This window comes from Anolis carolinensis, chromosome 4 (assembly GCF_035594765.1).
Source record: "Anolis carolinensis isolate JA03-04 chromosome 4, rAnoCar3.1.pri, whole genome shotgun sequence".
Taxonomy (NCBI): Eukaryota; Metazoa; Chordata; class Lepidosauria; order Squamata; family Dactyloidae; genus Anolis; species Anolis carolinensis.
In genome coordinates this window covers 77,987,084-78,006,059 of record NC_085844.1, presented here as the reverse complement: position 1 = coordinate 78,006,059, position 18,976 = coordinate 77,987,084, and the positions used below count along the sequence as shown (strand labels likewise).

Here is an 18,976-nt window from a genome sequence, read left to right as displayed (position 1 = left end):
ATGGGACTCACCCCCTCCGCCAAAGCCACCCAAAGCAATCCTTAAAATTAAAAAAAACTTACTAGGCTACAATTAAGGTAGTCCTTCAGTCCTCCTGGGCCATACAAATGAGACTTGGGGGTGGGGATGGGGGTACAAGGAGCGATTTTTAACACACACACACACACACTCATTCATTTAATTTTTATTTATTTGGTTAGATATGTTTGTAACTTTTTAACATTATAAAATACTAGCTGTGCCCAGCCATGCGTTGCTGTGACCAAGTCTGGTGATATGGGAAATAAAGTATTGAGGAATTGGTGGTTGTTAAGGTAAAGGGTAAAGGTTTTCCCCTGACATTAAGTCCAGTCGTGTCTGAGTCTGGGGGTTGGGGCTCATCTCCATTTCTAAGTCGAAGAGCCGCCGTTGTCCGTAGATTCCTCCAAGGTCCTATGGGATGACTGCATGGAGCGGCGTTACCTTCCCACCGAAGCAGTACCTATTGATGCACTCACATTTGCATGTTTTTGAATTTCTGGGTTGGCAGAAGCTGGGGCTAACAGTGGGGGCTCTCTCCGCTCCCCCAATTCAAACCTGCGGCCTTTCGGTCCAGAAGTTCAGCAGCTCAGCGCTTTAACACACTGCGCCATCAGGGGATATTATTTCCTAAAGGTTGTGAATATACAATATTTCTGATTGGTTGGTTTTTTTTGTCTGTTGGAGGCAAGTATGAATGCTGCAATTAGGAAAAATGATTAGGATGTAATGGCCTTGCAGCTTTAAAGCCTGGCTGTTTCCTCCCTGAGTGAATTTTTTGTTGGGAGGTGTTAGTTGGGCCTGATTGTTTCGTGTCTGGAATTCCCTTGTTTTCAGAGTGGTGTTGTTTGCGATATTTTATGTGCTTCTACTGTCTGTGGCCCTGAGAAAACAGGATTTGCCAGACTTTGATGATGGGAATACTTTGTTGGGCGGTGTTAGCTGGCCCTGATTGTTTCCTGTGTGGAATTCCCCTGTTTTCAGAGTGTTGTTCTTTATTTAGTGTTCTGATTTTAGAGATTGTATTGTTCTGTTTTATATTACCACATTAATTTTTATATAGTCTGATTTTAGTGTTTTGGATACTTGGAGCCAGATTGTATTCATTTTCACGGTTGACCACAAAATAATAATAATAATAATAATAATAATAATGATAGTAATAATAATGACTTTGGTAATACACAGTGCTTCACTCCCTTCTCAGCTTCCTTTCTGGAAGAATCCTTTCTTGGGAGGTGTTAGCTGGCCCTGATTGTTTCCTTTGTGGAATTTCCAATTTCCCTGCTTTCAGACTGTTGGTCTTTATTTATTGTCCTGGTTTTAGAGATTAGATTGTTCTGCATTATTCTATCCCAGTAATTGTTTCATATTAAAGTAGAATCTCACTTATCCAACATTAGCTTATACAATGTTCTGGATTATCCAACGCAGTCTGCCTTTTCATAATCAATGTTTTTGTAGTCAGTGTTTTAAATTCATTGTGATATTTTAGTGGTAAATTTGTAAATACAGTACAGTAGAGTCTCGCTTATCCAACATAAATGGGCCGGCAGAATGTTGGATAAGCGAATATGTTGGATAATAAGGAGGCATTAAGGAAAAGCCTATTAAACATCAAATTAGGTTATGATTTTACAAATGAAGCATCAAAACATCATGTTAGAAAACAAATTTGGCAGAAAAAGTAGTTCAATACGCAGTAATGCTATGTAGTAATTACTGTATTTATGAATTTAGCACCAAAATATCACGATATATTAAAAATATTGACTACAAAAATGTGTTGGATAATCCAGAACATTGGATAAGCGAGTGTTGGATAAGTGAGACTCTACTGTAATTACTACATAGCATTACTGCGCTGGAACTACTTTTTCTGTCAAATTTGTTGTATAATATGATGTTTTGGTGCTTAATTTGTATAACAATTACCTAATTTGATGTTTAATCGGCTTTTCCTGAATCCCTTATTATCCAACATATACACTTATCCTGCCGGCCTGTTTATGTTGGATAAGTGAGACTCTACTGTATATTGATAATCTTATATTATCTTCTTAGAACTGGATTATATGAGGCCCCTTCTTCACAGCTGTATAAAATGCACACTGAAGTGGATTATATGGTAGTGTGGAGTCAAGATAATCCAGTGCAAAGCAGATAATATAAGATTATAAATGTGTTATATAGCTGTGTGGAAGGGCCTTGAGTCTACACTGCCATATAATCCAGTGTAAATTAGATAATCTGTGGAAGAAGCCTAAGTGAGGCCTAAATCTGCCTGTCCCCTAACTGAACCCTGGCTGTCCCTTGGCTGAGTTGGTTGCTAGGAGACCAAGTGGGCAGAGATTAGCCCTCTAAACTGGCAGCAATTGGATAAAAACAATTATTGCTCTCCCTCTAATTAGGACTTTATTTTTCTTTTCTTTTTGTTGTATCAACCTAGAGGCGTGGATGATGGATTGTGTTGTCAAATTTCGAGGTTGGAGGGCCTGTAGTTTTGTTGTTTTGTGGGTCACCGTGATGCCATCACTCATTTATATATATAGATGAATGAAGATATGCCATGTGTAATTTCCACTAAGTTTTATTTTATTTTATGTTAAATGTTGTTTTTATTAAAGAATAAAAATTTTAAAATAAAAAATAACAGAAAAACTAAGCTAGCGAATTGTATAACCCTCACAGAGACACATATAATTAGGATTGTTCCAGTCTCTTCATAACTTGAGCTGAAGGTATCTGAATTCTTCCAAACATGATCCATAGACAAAGTTCTGCGGAGCACTACTCATCTCATTGGTGGAAGACATTGGCTCATTGGCTGGGCAGGTGGGTCGGGACAACTTGATGATTATCCCTCAGAGCCAACCATAGCCCAGTGATTTCCAGACACGTTATCCCTCTGAAAACCAAACACTCTGTAACTAAAAAGGGAAGCAAGACAGGACAATTCAAAAAACACTGTTTTGATATGGCCTATTACTTGTTAATTTCAAAACTCAGTTCTTCAAGATTCATTGTGCTAAGAAAGACAGGGAAAGGTTGTGCGCATACTATTTGTTATTAATCCTTTCCTAGTCAAAAATAGGTAGCCAAATCCAAACAGAAGTACAACACAAAAATGATCATTTTGTTTAGGATTGGCACAATGTGAAGTATTTTGAGACATTCCTCTGCATAGCACATATCAAATGTGGTTGATTTGCATGAAAAGCATGGTTTTCTTCCTTTTTTTCAATGTATCCATTTAGTTATTATATTTAACACCAGCAATCTATATTACCACAAAATAATATAATATAGAAAAATCAGTATTCCACCAACACGTATTTAATACATAATATCACTAAAATTGCTACAGCCATAACCACAGCTTAATTACATCATGAGAGTTTGTCTTTCTTGCAATATCTTTGCATTTTTCCAGCCTTCAGAAAGTCTTCATCTGGCATACCGGTATCTTTAGAAGCTACATTAATTTGTCCATTTGGGTCAACTCAGCAAGTGGAACAATCCATTCTTCCATAATCAGCGCTTTGGTCTGTTTCCAAATTTGAGCAAAACATAGTCTTGGTGTTGTTGTCATTTACAATCCAGATCTTTAACAATAATGCTCAGCAAAAAATATTTCTAAAAACATTACAATGTCTAGTTTTAATTTTTGGAATGAACAAATTAATCTTAGACCAGTAATTTTTCACCGTATTATAAGTTCATTAGATTTGACAATGAAATTCTCCTTATCTTGTCATTCCCAACATTGCTTTAAAACATTCTAAGATGCTTTTACTGCTTTTGGGGGGCTTAGTTACCAACTATATATTAAGTGCATCCATACAGATATTATGTCCAAGCCTTCTGGGTTCACTGTATCCTGTACTCTTGTATGAGTTCATCATTGATCTCTAGTTTAAGAAGGCATTTATATACTTTTAACTTTCCTATCATCATCTTTACAAAACTTTGAGTTGCATACATAATTACATATTTTGCAATCTGTTATGCTACATGTTTCTTATCTTTTTAAAAATGATAAATCAAACTATACAATTCACCATTCTGGACACAAGGGTTAAGGGTTGTTTTGGGAGTCTTTAGGGTGACTGGATGACATCTCGGTAGTTACTGGGATGACATCTAGACACCCCCCCCCCAAAAAAAAAGCCAGGGTTTTTTTTGTGGGAGGACTTAAATGTGCACTGAAGCGGGTTTTTTAAACCCACTTCAGTGCACAATTAAGTATGGTGTGGAAGTGCCTTAGTCAACCAACCTCGGTCAGAGCTGGACACTCGATCCAGAGCCATAACCAAGTAGCCATACCGAGCAGATCAAACAATATCTATCTTTTTATTTACACTGATATAAATAAAACTCTCCACAAAAATAAATATCATCTCTCTCACACACACATAAAAGGCCCTCTTGTCTTACCCTCAAATAAACAAACAAATATATCCTTACTCTCAAATTAGCAAACACATTTAAATGAACTTTTATCCATGATTCCCCTCTCCCTCCCACAAAAAGCCCTCCCCTGACTCTCAAACAAACAGCTTATTCTATTTCTACACACTTAAAATACAAAAATCAACTCTTACATATTACAATTTTAAAAACTCTTAAATACTATATACATATATGTACATGTTAATTTACAATGAGGCAGGCAGCGGGCAGATATACAAATCAAGTGGGGAGCAGGGGGCAGCTGACTTACTTGTCACTTGCCCCAGAACAAGTGACCACAGGAAGTTCCAGGTGGAGCCACCGTTCCAGTGAGGAAGGGATGTTTTTTAATTCACAGGTTGGGCATCTAAGGTCTAAGGGACTGGGTTTAGCACGGCTGCAAAAAATCCTACCTATTAAAAAGTCATCAGTTCAAACCTGGGTCGGGGTATAAATACTGTAAATAAATGTAAATAAATAAATGTTGGTGATGGAGTCCCGCACAATCACTGTTCAAGAGTCATCTCGGGTCACTTCCTCCTCGGGTGCTGCTTCTGGACCTGGAGCTGCTGTCTGCCCATCTTGGAGCTGGCCTTGATGGAAAAAGTTGGCACTGTTTGGATAGACTCTGGTCAGAGGTGGTTGCTATAGTGATGAGGGCCCCTCTCTAGTGCGGACGGTTCCCCAATTCTCACCAAATGCAGAGGAAGGAAGGCTATTGGCTGGCAACCAAGTTCTGCTGGTGGTGGCTGTGCTCCTTTGGACCCGCGTTCAAATGGGACTTACCGTATATACTTGAGTATAGCCAACCCGAATATAAGCCGAGGCACCTAATTTTACCACAAAAAACTTTGAAAACTTATTGATTCGAGTATAAGACGAGGGTGGGAAATGCAGCAGCTACTGGTAAATTTCAAAAATAAAATTAGATACCAATAAAATTACATTAATTGAGGCATCAGTGGGTTAAATGTTTTGAATATTTACTGTATTTCAAAGAAAAACAGTAAACTAACTCTATAAGTGGAAAAGCAACAATAACTTTATAATAATCATCATCAACAACAACAACAGCTTCATTTGTACCCTGCCCTATCTATCTCCCCCTGGGGACTCAGGCCAGCTTCCAACATAGTAACAGCCAAACATATAATGCCTACATAAACAATGCAGAGCTAGATATAGATCTATCATTATATATAATTTCACATGTGTATTTCCCCCTGAAACCTTTGCAAATCCTCTCTCTATGTGCATTTTCCTCCTGCAATATTTCCAAGCCCGATTTATCAATGTTTATATCTATCTAGACATCTGTGTGTGTGTGTGCGCGTGCACGCGCATTTTCCCTCTGCACTTGCAAACATGTGAGGGTAAAATTCATATATAAAATTAATGTATACATATAGGAACAGATATGCAGGTACATGGAAATCTCTAGTTATCTATATTTACATAGGATTTGCAAAGTCCTGTAAACATATGAGGGGAAAATTTATATATTAATGTATTTGTAGGGGGAACATCTATATAAATATTTAGAAGCTTTGGAGCATGCATTTACCCAAGGAAGAAATGCAAGCAAAGCCCCCCTAAAAACAACTTTGTCCTTTTTTCTCCTGCCCTTTCCCACCTCTTTTCTTTCTCCCTTTTTCAAACTCTAAAAGTAGCCAGAAAAGGCTTTTTAAAACTTCTCTCCTCCTCCCAAAAAAGTCCACCTCATTTTTGTTTCCTTAGGAATAAAAAGAAATACACACCTTCTGGTGCTCTCTTTTTCCTCCTTCCCTCTTTTTAGACTCAAATGTTCTTGCAATAATAGTAGTACAGTAGAGTTTCACTAATCCAAGCTAAACGGGCCGGCAGAAGCTTGGATAAGCGAATATCTTGGATTATAAGGACTGATCAAGGAAAAGCCTATTAAACATCAAATTAGGTTATGATTTTACAAATTAAGCACCAAAACTTCATGTTATACAACAAATTTGACAGAAAAAGTAGTTCAATACGCAGTAATATTATGTTGTAATTACTGTATTTACGAATTTAGCACCAAAATATCACGATATATTGGAAACATTGACTACAAAAATGGCTTGGATTATCCAGAGGCTTGGACAAGCGAGGCTTGGATTAGTGAGACTCTACTGTAGTAGTAGTAGTAGTAGTAGTAGTAGTAGTAATAGCAATAGTAATGAATCGTGCAAATTTGCAAGAATATCTTTTTTTCTTCCCCTTCTGCCCATGCTATCTGGCTTGCAAGGGTTTCTCTCACACTCTCCTTTCGCTTTTGAAAACATTCACTTCTTCTCTGTCTCTTTCTCAAAAAAACATAAGATAACCAGCATGGGAGGAGAAGCGAAGAAGGGAGGTTTTGGAAAAGAAAACATACTGTGGCCTCCAGGCTCCACTGCTGGCTTGACCTTGACCCGAATATAAGCTGGGGGAGGCTTTTTCAGCTCATAAATAAGGGCTGAAAAACCCGGCTTATCTTCGAGTATATACTGTACCTCCTTCCAAAAACACAATCCACATCCAGCCTCAGCACAGCAAAGTGGCAGAATATTAGACCGTTCTTTTGTGGTTTAACAAACCAACCCACAACAATACCTGCTTTGAAATTATATATATAGGGTTGACAGTTAAACATATTTGTTGTTGTTGACCACAAACCCACCAACACACACATGCTTTGACTGTGTGTGCCAGTTAAACACGTTTTCCTTTGTTTCTGTTAGTTTATTGGTTGCCATGGAGATTAGAACTCTGGGAGGAGGCCTCACAAACAGGTCCAACAGTAATGCAGGCTCCCATAGTGGCATTTTGAATTGTTAGGACTCCAAGTCCTAGAGGTCTCTGCTTCCTTAGCCAATGACTGGGAATACTGGGAAATGAAGTCCAGCCAGCCTATGAGACCAGGGTGTGGGAAGCACTATACTATCTTAAACTACAGGCCTAGAAATACAAGTTAAAAGCCTAGGTTCCCAGTTGTTGCAGGTCTGCCTCCTGTTGGCTAAAGAGTCAGCCAAAGAGAAGGAGAAGAAATACAGATAGTCAGGCTCTAGGGATGGGTGCTGCTGCTACCTCCATGCCACCACCTTCACCCTCCTCCAGGCCTCCCAGGCTCCTGCTGTAGTCACCACCAAAACCACACTGAAGAGCCCTGTGCCCAGAGCAGGAGCACCACTCTGACCAGGCCCAGCCAGTAGAGCAAGACCCTTGCCTGCTCCTAGAAAGGACAATGACAATAAAGCCAGGGTGCCTCCACCACATATTTGGTCACGCTGAACCGGATGAAAGAGGGATCCCGTCATGAAGAAAGTTAATAAGAAAGTGCCACTTCCATCGTTACCTCAGGTGACCATCCTCAAAAACGCTCAGCCCAGAATACCCTGTCAGAAACTAACCTGAATACTGGTATAGCCAATGAGCTGGCTGTATCCCCGCTACATATGCTGCCAGGGCCTGCCTCTTGCTTGGTGTGGTAAGGCTGCTAGGTCGGAGCACTGAAGAGGAGCATTTGGTGGATATCTTTACCTGATGGACTACCAGGAAGCCCCCTCCGCTGTTCGTCTGGGCAGTGCTTGGATGAGGCAGAGGGTGGGCAAAAGCAGTGAAGATGGGCCCAGCAGATAGGGACCTTGAGATCATCCGGGGAGGCTCTCCTCTCGTTCCCACCACTGTCTCAAGTGCGGCTGGTGGGGACGAGGGAATGAGCCCTCTCGGCAGTGGCCTCCCGGCTCTGGAATGCACTGCCAAAAGAGATCAGGCAATCCCCTACATTATACAATTTCCGTAAGGAACTGAAGACCTGGTGGTGTCGGCAGGTTTTTGAGTAATTACATTGGAATACCGCCGATCTCTGGGCCTGAATATACTGCACAAGATTTATCTAGCCTACAATGATACATTTTAATATATTGGGTTTATGGTTCCCTGATCAGGTTGTGTAAGTGTTATTTATTGCCATATAATTGTAATTTTGTTTTACCTTGCTTAATAATGTGTTACTATGTTGTTATGTAATGTATGTGTGGTTTTTATGATTGGAAACCGCCCTGAGTCCCATCCGGGAGATAGGGCGGTATATAAATAAAGTTGTTGTTGTTATTATTATTATTATTATTATTATTATTATTATTATTATTATGTTACCTCTGTCACCTCCAACTCCATCACTAGGGGCAACAACTCTGTGTGCTGAAGTTCCTTTCCATTCCTGGAAGAAGAAAAACAAAAGAAACAAGAGAATTATATTAAATGTAGTTTTTATCAGAGGCCTGGGAGAATTCCATTCAGGGTAATTTTTATTGGAGACCCAGGAGAATTTCAGAGAGGAAAGGATGGAAAGTGGTGTGTCCTTCAGAACTATTTATTTATTTATTTATTATTTAAACTTATATGCTGCCTAGAAGAAGTGTGGATTCCCAGAGAGGGCGGGGGGGGGGGCGTGCCTGAAGGCATTCACAAAAATTAACATGCACACACACCCCAAAGCAATCTCCAAAGCCCTCGTCCCACAAACTGGGCCCACCATTGTTATTATTAATATCATTTTAAAGAAACTCAAAGCTGATAACCATATTGAAAAAAAATTAAAACTAAAATGTACAATGTAAAACCAAATTGCAGGTCAAGTGAATGAATCAAAGAAGTTTGAGTTTCTAAGGCCTGAGCAGGGCAGTTGCTGCAGTACATGGAGCTCTTTGAGGGCCCTTATTCATGTAGCTTCCAAACATTCACGTCATCTTGATGATAATAGTAACTAAATTCTAACCATATCCAAAAGGCCAGACATTTGTCAGTAGTATTAGCATACAACCTGGATATTGAAATTGAGCTGGACCATAATTGCTAAAGACTTGTACCTAGTCAGTGCTCATGAACTCATTAAGAAGATATTACAATCAGTGTAAGAAAATTATTTGCAGATGCTTTTATACTTTCTGGAGAGGCTCCACCCCCCCTCCCCCTGCACTTCCACTTGGCTATATATCTGTTTTGTATGTGCCCTTGCAATCAGAATCTTGAAAGCCATATATTCAACATGCTGTTATAATAAAATGTGAGAAAATTTATGTTATTATAGATATAGTAATTTTAAACTCGGAATTACCCTAATTATTTCCATCTCATAGCTCAAAGCTTTTCTTCAAGATGTCTAAAATAAACATCAAATTTTGAGGGCAAAGTGTTGGAGCATGCTGTTAGCAGCTTGGTAACCAAAGACAGGCTGAATCTGAAGAGAAAGATATTAAACAGAACTTCATTTCACTGACAGTTCCTCATCGATGTGAAAAGCAATTAAAGAATAATTAGAGAGAAGGGAAAGAGAAGGTATGCTGTTATTATTGCATTACTATTACCAGGGTAACTTCTACGAGTCTCTTTACTAGAAACTTCAACACCCAAAGGGCATTATATCAAACACCTTACTGAACTTGAAAACAGTAGCCACGCATCAAATTCATCACTCCCCCTCTAAAAAAATTACCCATAAATGTTCTAATATCACAGGTATCTCCATCAGGCAATGACTAGAATCTAGAAAGGAATAGAAGAACTGCTTCTATCAATGTAATCGAAAGGACACAAACACACTTCTCCACTGCAACCTCCCTCACACCCTTGAAAACCATATGGAACTGGTTTGCAAATGGCATAATAACTGTAGAAGGGAGGGAAATGGAAGAAAAATATCCATAATTGGGATGCAATTTTCATCACACCGCTGCTACATTCACAGTATTGGCGCAATATCCAATAGAATATTGGATTTAGGCTAATTATAAGACGAAAGGGAATACAGTCCCAAGTAGAAAAGATGTATTGAATCAGTGGGATTTGGCAATTAATTCAGCAAATCTACTGCAGTTGGGAATAACAGACAAAATTCAGGCCATAGAATGCCATAATAGCAGGTCATGAATTTCATATCCTACATCAAAAATGGGAGAAATATGGGCTTCTAGATATTATTAGACTTCAATTCACATCATCCCTCATAGCTGACTGTGCTCAGAAACATGGGGACTGAAGTTCATCATTCTGACATTTCTATTGGATATCATTGACAGGAAGGGCTACATTACATACAATAGGCCCCCAACATTTTTAGTGGTGGGGTGTACAGGAAAGTGAGAGTGAACATCCACTTTTTTTTTTGCTTTTGAGAACACCTCTCCAAAAATCTCTACATCATCCAGTGTGAATCCATGGCCAATTTCTGGCAGAAGCTGACCATAGTGGTGCACTGAAGGGAGGACCTAGAGATTCCTAGGTAGAACATTTCAAATCTACAACTAATAAATTCAGCAACAATTAAACCTGCAAATGTGAAGGGGTGACTGTAGAAGTACAACTCTGTTAACAAAGTAAATGTGTCAGTGGGCATAATGTTTTAACAGCAACTTTGGTACCACAGCCAGAAGAAATATGGAAAGAATAAGGAGATATTCCTATATTACAAAAAAGAATAGCAGCTTGAACATGCTTCATCAGATGTTTTATTCAAAACCCAAGTATATGCACACGTGAAATTAAACATCCAGATCATGTAAGCATTGCATGAGTAAACAAAAACTTTTGAAAATGTCTAGAGATCACCTCAAGACTTCTTCCAAAATACATTCAGAGATTATTCTTTTTGTTTTACCAACCTCCACTTTTCATTGTTGGTGTACAAATGCATAGATCTGTGCATTTTAAACACGGTGAAGCTTATCGGTTCTTCCCTTGGTATTCATACATGCTCAGTAAAGTATCAACAGGCAGCTGCTGTTTATAATCACTGTTGTAAAGAGTCAAATATGGCTATAATCGAACCAGAAAGAACAGATTCCAGCTTTTTCCCTGCTCAAGCTTCATTGTATCACTTATTATATACTGAACGTTTATGTTTCTCCAGCTTTTCCACACCATCCTCCCTATGCTGTGGCTGGTGGGGGGAAAACCTAGCTAAACAGAGGACAAGAAAGATAGGAGGGCTGGGCAGGCATAAGACTTTGTTAGGTGAGGTCTACCTATAAATGGTTACGTAAAGGTAAAGGTTTCCACCTGACATTAAATCTAGTCGTGTCTGACTCTGGAGGTTGGTGCTCCTCTCCATTTCTAAGCTAAAAAGTTGTCTGTAGACACCTCCAAGGTCATGTGGCCGACATGACTGCATGGAGTGCCTTTATCTTCCCGCTGGAGCGATAACCTATTTTTCTACTCACATTTGCATGTTTTCGAACTGCTAGGTTGGCAGAAGCTGGGGCTAACACTGGGAGCTCACCCGGCTCCCCGGATTCAAACCAACAACCAGAATGTCCAGCAGCTCAGTGGCTCAACCCGCTGTGCCACCAGGGGCTCTTGTATCTGGTTGCCATCTTCTAAAGTAGCTGCTATGTTCGTCATATTGACTCCCATTGTTTGATGAGTCTTAAATTACGATCCTGGAGTTATTTTGGATCCACAAAGCTCCTAGTATATATCAGTCAGGAGGTTGGGAATATTTCTCACATGAAGTAATATAAACATGTGTGTGGAAATCTTCCCAAATTTCTCTAACAAGAAAAGCCAAGGCATCCAAGATATCCTGAAGGAGTCACTGGATCATAGTACTGGCATGCAAATGGGAGCCGATACGTACTTTGAACATTACTTTTTCAGCTGTTTGACCTATCAAATTTTGTTATAGCTATGATTCTCTAGGCAATTTGATTAACTACTCAGCTGTTATTGATACGATGACATACTGACATTCCATTTAGATCTGCTTTGCTGAAATGTGGAACCACCTCTTCTTGACCTTTAAAGTATTGAGCTTTGTATTTAGAAACTGTGCCTGTGTCCACATGTCCCTTAATCTTTCTTTCCATGCTGCCCAAATTCTATACTTCTAATCCTAACAATCCTGTCCCAAAGCAATCAAAAGCCTCAGCCAGAGGGGCCCAAAGAGACACAGTATTCATCTGCTGCAGATATTCACCTCTGTGTAAATTAAATATATCGATGTAGCAGAAATGGCACATTGTTCTATAATTATTTAACACTTGTTTTTGGTTTTTTGATGAAATCTGAATTTAATGTAAAGTTTCATAATTCAGAGGTGAAAATAAATCAGATCTGTTTTGACACCTTTTAAATAACTGTAATTTTTTCAAAGAAACAAATGCCTTCCATTCCTTTCCTAGTTCTTTCCAACATGCTGTGACATTCGATTCCCACAATAAGGTTGGAGAAATATATATATCCCATTTGAACTCTCTTTATTAATCTCAGCTAGAGATCTTCACTCTCTTTGGATGACAAGAGGAAAGGAAATTCTAGCTTGTCAAAAGCAGCCCCAAAAAACAGGAAACGTGTGAGTACATTATCAAGCAGACTGAGAGGCAAAGAATACAACCATGCAGTAGCAGAAAAGATTGCATTGATGTGTGAGGTTTTGTGGGGAAGAAATTTGCCATATGGCCTGTCATGTGCATAGGAACTTTTCAGTTCCTGCAGGGGGGTATGTACATCAAATGCTGTTTGTTCTGCTTTTTAAAAGGAAAGGACAAAGAAACACAGATGGGCAATCTGAAAAGAACATGCGGATGCAAATAGAGAATCCAGAGCAGGGATACACTTCCTTTTCACTTATGTTCTCTTTTTCATGTTGTCATCTTGTTTGTTGACATGAGCAATCGCCTACAAAAAGATCTAGTGAGCTCCAGACATAGGTGTCATATGCATGAGAAGCCTGGGGACTGGGTCCCCCATAAATACGGGAAAGTTAGGGATTATTTCTACCACAAGCACCAGAATCCCCAACAACCATACCAACTAGGCATGGTGGTGGTGATTCTGGGAGATGTCCCAAATGAACTAAATATTCCATCCTCTGCTTTCCCTCATCTTCTCCAAGATACCCCCTTTAATCAGTTTCTTCTCTTCATCCTCTTTCTCTACCACTTTAAGTTGTTCCTACATGTAAATGACTTGGACCAAATGATGGAATACAGTGTTCCCTCGCTTACCACGGGGGTTACTAAGGCAGGAATGAAGGGGTAGGAGGAAATGGCCATATAAGGAGGTACGAGCAGGCCAGGAACACAGCCGATGGGTTATCACATGGTTTCCCTGAAATCATGTGTTTTGAGAGAAACGAAAGTAATGAAATGTAATACTGCACCACAAATATGCACCAATGGTTTGATATGTGGGCGGTCGTAAACTGAACCCACTGAATTGTATAAATAGACACTTGACCCTGTCTGCGGGGTTCTCCCTTTTCAGCATCTAGTTGTGCGTGGGATGAACCTCTGCAGCTGCAGGAACTTAGTAAACTGCTTTCTTTGGAAAAAACCTCCAGTTGTCTGTCTCCTACTTCCACTGCGTCCGCTCAGACACATGACAAGCTGAGAAGAGGGGAAGTCTGGTTTCCGCTACATTTTCTGGTGACCCCGACGTGATTCCACAATAAGACGGGCCAGGAGATCGGAGACGGATCCCGTTGGCAGGACGGTCCCAACTCGGCGGTGGGGGCCAGAGGCAACTACCGTGAGACGAGAAGGGGCCCCTGAATATTATAAGACCGGCTGCGGTACTTGCCTCTGATGCCAACGCCGGCCGACGGTGGGAGCCGCAACGACAGCGAGGTTCCAAAGAAACCAGCTAGGAGGAAAAGGATCCAGGGAAAAAGCCCAGGGGCGAAGGTTGGTCCGACGTCTACAGCAATCTGGCAAGTATAGTGGTTAAAATGAGACACTAAGGGAACAGCGCCGGGAGGGACACAAAGGTTCCCAGGGAGATATAAAGGGGTTCTGTCTTGTGATTCCTGACACACACCGTTGAGTGTCCAGGTGCCCAGTCCAAGGCAGTCCCCTCTATTAGGCAGGATGGGAGGCAGTGGGTTCAAATCCACCACCCCATTACAGTGTATGTTAGACAATTTCGGCTCAGTTGCAAGTAGAGCCGTAGAAGGAATTCCCCAGAGAACAAGACTTGTGAGGGTGCCCCAAGACCAAGTCGTGCAGGGCTCATGAGGAGTCGCAACTCCCGGGGAAAGGAAAAAAAAAACTGTTTGATTTCTTTGTCATGTGTGGGGAATAATGAGTTTCAAGTTCTGCATGTTTCGTGGTAATATTGAAGTGAAAATGAAAAATGAGTCTATAGATTTACACAAAAAATGTTGAGCACAAATATCTAGAAATGTTTTATTACGGTTGAAAAAATCTGATTCGAAGAGGGTCTGTGTTAGTTTGCTTTTGCTGACAAGCTGCAGAGAGGCGAGAAAAAGGGAGGGTGGTGTTGAGGCTGTTAAAGTGGTGTTGAAGCTCAGAAAGTTTTCCTTGTTATTTCTGAGAAACAAAAGCTGTTTTCTTAAAAAGTTTTCTTTTGCACCTGGGCCTCATGCCAAAAAGATAGTGGGAAAATCTTGGCAGACAGTCCAAGGTAAAAACTCCCTGTCATTCTGGTTAAACTCAGGCGAAATGCCCAGAGAAAGATAATGGAATTCCAGTGGACAGCCAAGGTCAATGAAAGCCGCTGTGAACTAGTGAAGTTTTAAAAATGTAATGTGAATCTAATATAAAAAAAAAAGAAAGAAAATGATGATGTAAATGTGTATATATATATATATATATATAATATTATTGGGGTTCTGTCTTTCACCTGGAACTTAAATCCTTGCTTTGAACTTGTTTTGGGACAACTAGGTGAGAATGTTTCATGAGCTGAGAGAGAGTGTGTGACTTTATCTAAACAACTAACCACTAATCAGAATTCCTGTGAACCTTGTGTGAATGAGATGTATGTGTTGAATTCAAAATGCATAAAGAGTTATAAACAATGTTAGTAGATTTGTTCAGAAGCAATTCGGAAGCTGTAGATATTTTTTTGGGGGGGAAAAAAATGGTCTTAGGCTTGAAAAAAAAAATCCTTGTTTTGAAAGAACAATGCTTCAGTGTTTTTAGAGAACATGGTGATACAACAGATAAGAGCTGGACATCTGCCCAGAAATTGAATCTCAAAAAAAAAAAATGAGCCTGAACAAGTGTACTTTTGAAAACTCAAGCCTCTGTGGGCTACTCCCCCTTTTTTCTGTTCTACAGACTTTAAACCCCTTACAGGTTATAGGGAAATGTTGGAGGTTCTTTTTTTTTTTTTTTGCAGCACTTTGGAATACAGGTGATCTTGGTGAGTCAAGAAGAAGGAGAAGGAATGTGAATGAATGTTTTGGAAAGGAGAGGACAAGGAGAGGAGTTATTGGTTGTGGAGACTTTGTATGGAAAACTGTCACAAGTTGGCAGTGCAAAAAAATAAATAAATATATATTTATTTTTGGGAAAAAAAATTGATCCCATATTCCTGACACAGAAGGATTAAGAACTGACATTGATTTTTAAATTTTTGATTGACATTTTATTCAAAAAGGGAGCTAGTGCCCAAGTGATAAAAAGTTATCCTTTTGAGAACCAAAGACATGATATAATTGGCTGCATCTCATGTTGCTTCATAATAATTTTGTGAGATTTGGATTCTGAACTTTGTGATTTTGGCCCAACGCTTTCTAAAGGTTACGGAAAGGAAGGACTAGGACTTTTGTAAACGGGACATTAGATCATGCAAATAGGGGCATTTTTTCCATCGCCCCCAGCCTGGATTTTGCCAGATTTGAGAAGCGGCAGGAGGCTTTTCAACGTGTGTTACTAACAAATTTTGAGCTGTTCAACGAGTCGGTGTAAAAGGGGAATTGAGTAAGTTTAACACTGCAGCAGGACTGGAGTGGAAGATTGCATTGCAGCAAGTGGATACACGATTGTTAAATCGTTTGCGGAAAGGAAAAGAAAAAGATGCGGAGAAGAAAGATTTTGTTGGATTTCAAGACAGATGAGTGTGTTGTCAAAGGCACAACCTCTGAGGAGGCCTGCCGTGGATGTGAGCGAAACGACTAGAGAGAGTGCTTCAAGAGCCATACAGCCTGGAAGGATGAGTATTTCCCTCCCCTTCTTTTCCCTCTCATTGTTTTTTGCTACAGGTCCTGAACTCCTGTATGGGATAAACCCAGAAGTCTATGAGACATGTTTATTGAGAGGCCTGGGAGGGCCTATAGGTGTTGCTGAGTGTTAAGGCTGTGATGGAGTGTGGCATCAGGCTGGAGGCTGTAAGGGCTGACCAACTCAACAACATACAATTTTCTATTTTGACCCAACTCTCCTGGATAGGACCTTTTGTAATGGGACATTGCAAATAATTCGGATTTTTGACGGATTTGAGAGACAATGAGGGACTTTTTCATATGCCATCTAACAACCTTGCTTTTTAAGCCAAAAGGAGGATATAGCACGGAGACAATGTGACAAAGAATAAAATAAGTTAACCATTGCAGCAGGACCAGAGTAAAAAGGATTACTGCAGATCGCGAAAGAAGGCCCATGGAGGAATCATTTCTCAAGAGGCCATGGAGGGGTCGTTTGGGAGCTGAATAGTGGCCTACCTGCCCCACCCGTGGAGAGACAAGGGATTTCAACAAGATTGGCTGAGACAAAAGTGATGCCGAACAGGATGATCGACAGATGGGTAATCCGTTCCCCCTCCCCCATTCTCTCTCACTGTCTTCCTGCTTTCTTTTTCAGCTTTTTGGACTCCTGTTCCTAAATTGGAGATCCATAAGGCATTGTTACTGAGAGGCCTGTTTTCCAAAATGGAGATCCATAAGGCATTATTACTGGAAGGCCTGTTTTGGAATCCAAAACCCGTAGGAGTTTAAGTCTACCCCACGCCACACATACTGGGTATGACAGCTAAAGCCCTGTGAGAGATGGAGATTTTCTTTACAGACTTTTCTTTACACAGAGACAATTCTTAGAGACTAGAGACTTGATTGGACAAAGAGACTTTCTTCAACTTAACTGAACATTATTCCTTTGATCAAGGAAGAGGAAACACACCCCCAGTTTGACTTTATGCCAAAGACTGAAAAGACCTGAAAGTTGGACATGTATGTGAATGGCCACCTCTGGCCATAGCAACAAATCCATCATCGGAAGAAGCCAAATGACTGGGCTAGATCAGAATTCTACTGTGGACTATGTCCTTTCTAAAACCTGATTAATATTTTTAATCCTCATGTGTTGTTTACCTCTGGTGATGAAACTATGTACAAATGCTATTCTGCGCTCATTTTCCACTGAAAAGATAGCTTGGCTGCAAGCTAGAAGGGATTGGAGGGACCCATAAGTCTGCTCATTTAGTTTGCTTCAGCTTTTGTATACACGCTTCGCAAAAAAAAAAAATGGGGGAATAAGGCAGGAATGAAGGGGTAGGAGGAAATGGCCATATAAGGAGGTACGAGCAGGCCAGGAACACAGCCGATGGGTTATCACATGGTTTCCCTGAAATCATGTGTTTTGAGAGAAACGAAAGTAATGAAATGTAATACTGCACCACAAATATGCACCAATGGTTTGATATGTGGGCGGTCGTAAACTGAACCCACTGAATTGTATAAATAGACACTTGACCCTGTCTGCGGGGTTCTCCCTTTTCAGCATCTAGTTGTGCGTGGGATGAACCTCTGCAGCTGCAGGAACTTAGTAAACTGCTTTCTTTGGAAAAAACCTCCAGTTGTCTGTCTCCTACTTCCACTGCGTCCGCTCAGACACATGACAAGCTGAGAAGAGGGGAAGTCTGGCTTCCGCTACATTACGTTCCAGGACCACTCTCAATAAGTGAAAATCCACGAAGTAGGGACGTTATATCTATTTTAATATTTATAATTTTAGTAATTATACACTATTTTAAGTCTTTATCAACCAATCGTGTGTTGATAAATCGCCTCCTTCTCCTCCCATTGCACTTGGGCTCCTTTTCTCTCCCTTCAGCTTCTCCTTCCTCCCTTCCTTAGACTGTAAATTGTAATTTTTTATGATTTATAATAGTCTTTTAGAGTTTATTGGAAAACTGAAAAACAGCGATTCCACAAAAAGTGAACTGCGAAGTAGTAAGGGAACACTGTAACCTGATATAGTACTAACAAAAGGCATCCCCTTTTTCTGCAGGACTGGTACATCTGACAAAATATGTCATCTAAGAACATTCTAGGTCTTGGGTGTGATTCTACGGGATTCTTACGTCAGAAGTCCTTCATTTCAATAGGGTGTGCTATTGTTTCCTATATCCACATGAAGTCCAAGAAGTTATCCCTCATGAATACAGGGGTCGTACTGTAATTTATTCAGAACTTTTTGAAACAGTAGGTTTCTCCTGCTGACAGTTAGAAGGCATTGTGCAACTATTCCATGTTTACATTCTTAACAAGTTTCTCAATTAAAGAAAAAAGAAAGAGGAAATTGTGCCAAAACCATGGGAAAATGACAAGTTGAGAATTATGGCACGTGAGCTCCCCATAAAATTCTAAGACACAAAGATAATATAATAAAACTCTTGCCTAATACATAGAGCTGCACAAACTCTTTAATACCTTTGTCTCAATAGCATGTAAATGAACTAATACAATCAAAGTGTACAAAAATTAGCAAGA

The 18,976-nt window shown here is 40.0% G+C and overlaps 1 protein-coding gene across 2 annotated transcripts in view; it reads right to left on the bottom strand.

The window, feature by feature from the left end:
- Window positions 1–2,592: 2,592 nt before the first annotated feature.
- Window positions 2,593–18,976, bottom strand: part of cd83 (CD83 molecule) — a 62,014-nt gene continuing 45,630 nt past the window's right edge. The window contains exons 6-7 of one of the 2 annotated variants that reach the window (XM_062980687.1): window positions 8,623–8,686; window positions 2,593–5,300 (exon numbers count right to left, since the gene is read on the bottom strand). The gene's annotated coding sequence lies outside the window, so the exon portion shown is untranslated. The remainder of the gene's footprint in view (window positions 5,301–8,622; window positions 8,687–18,976) is intronic. The other variant, XM_062980686.1, reaches the window with a different exon arrangement.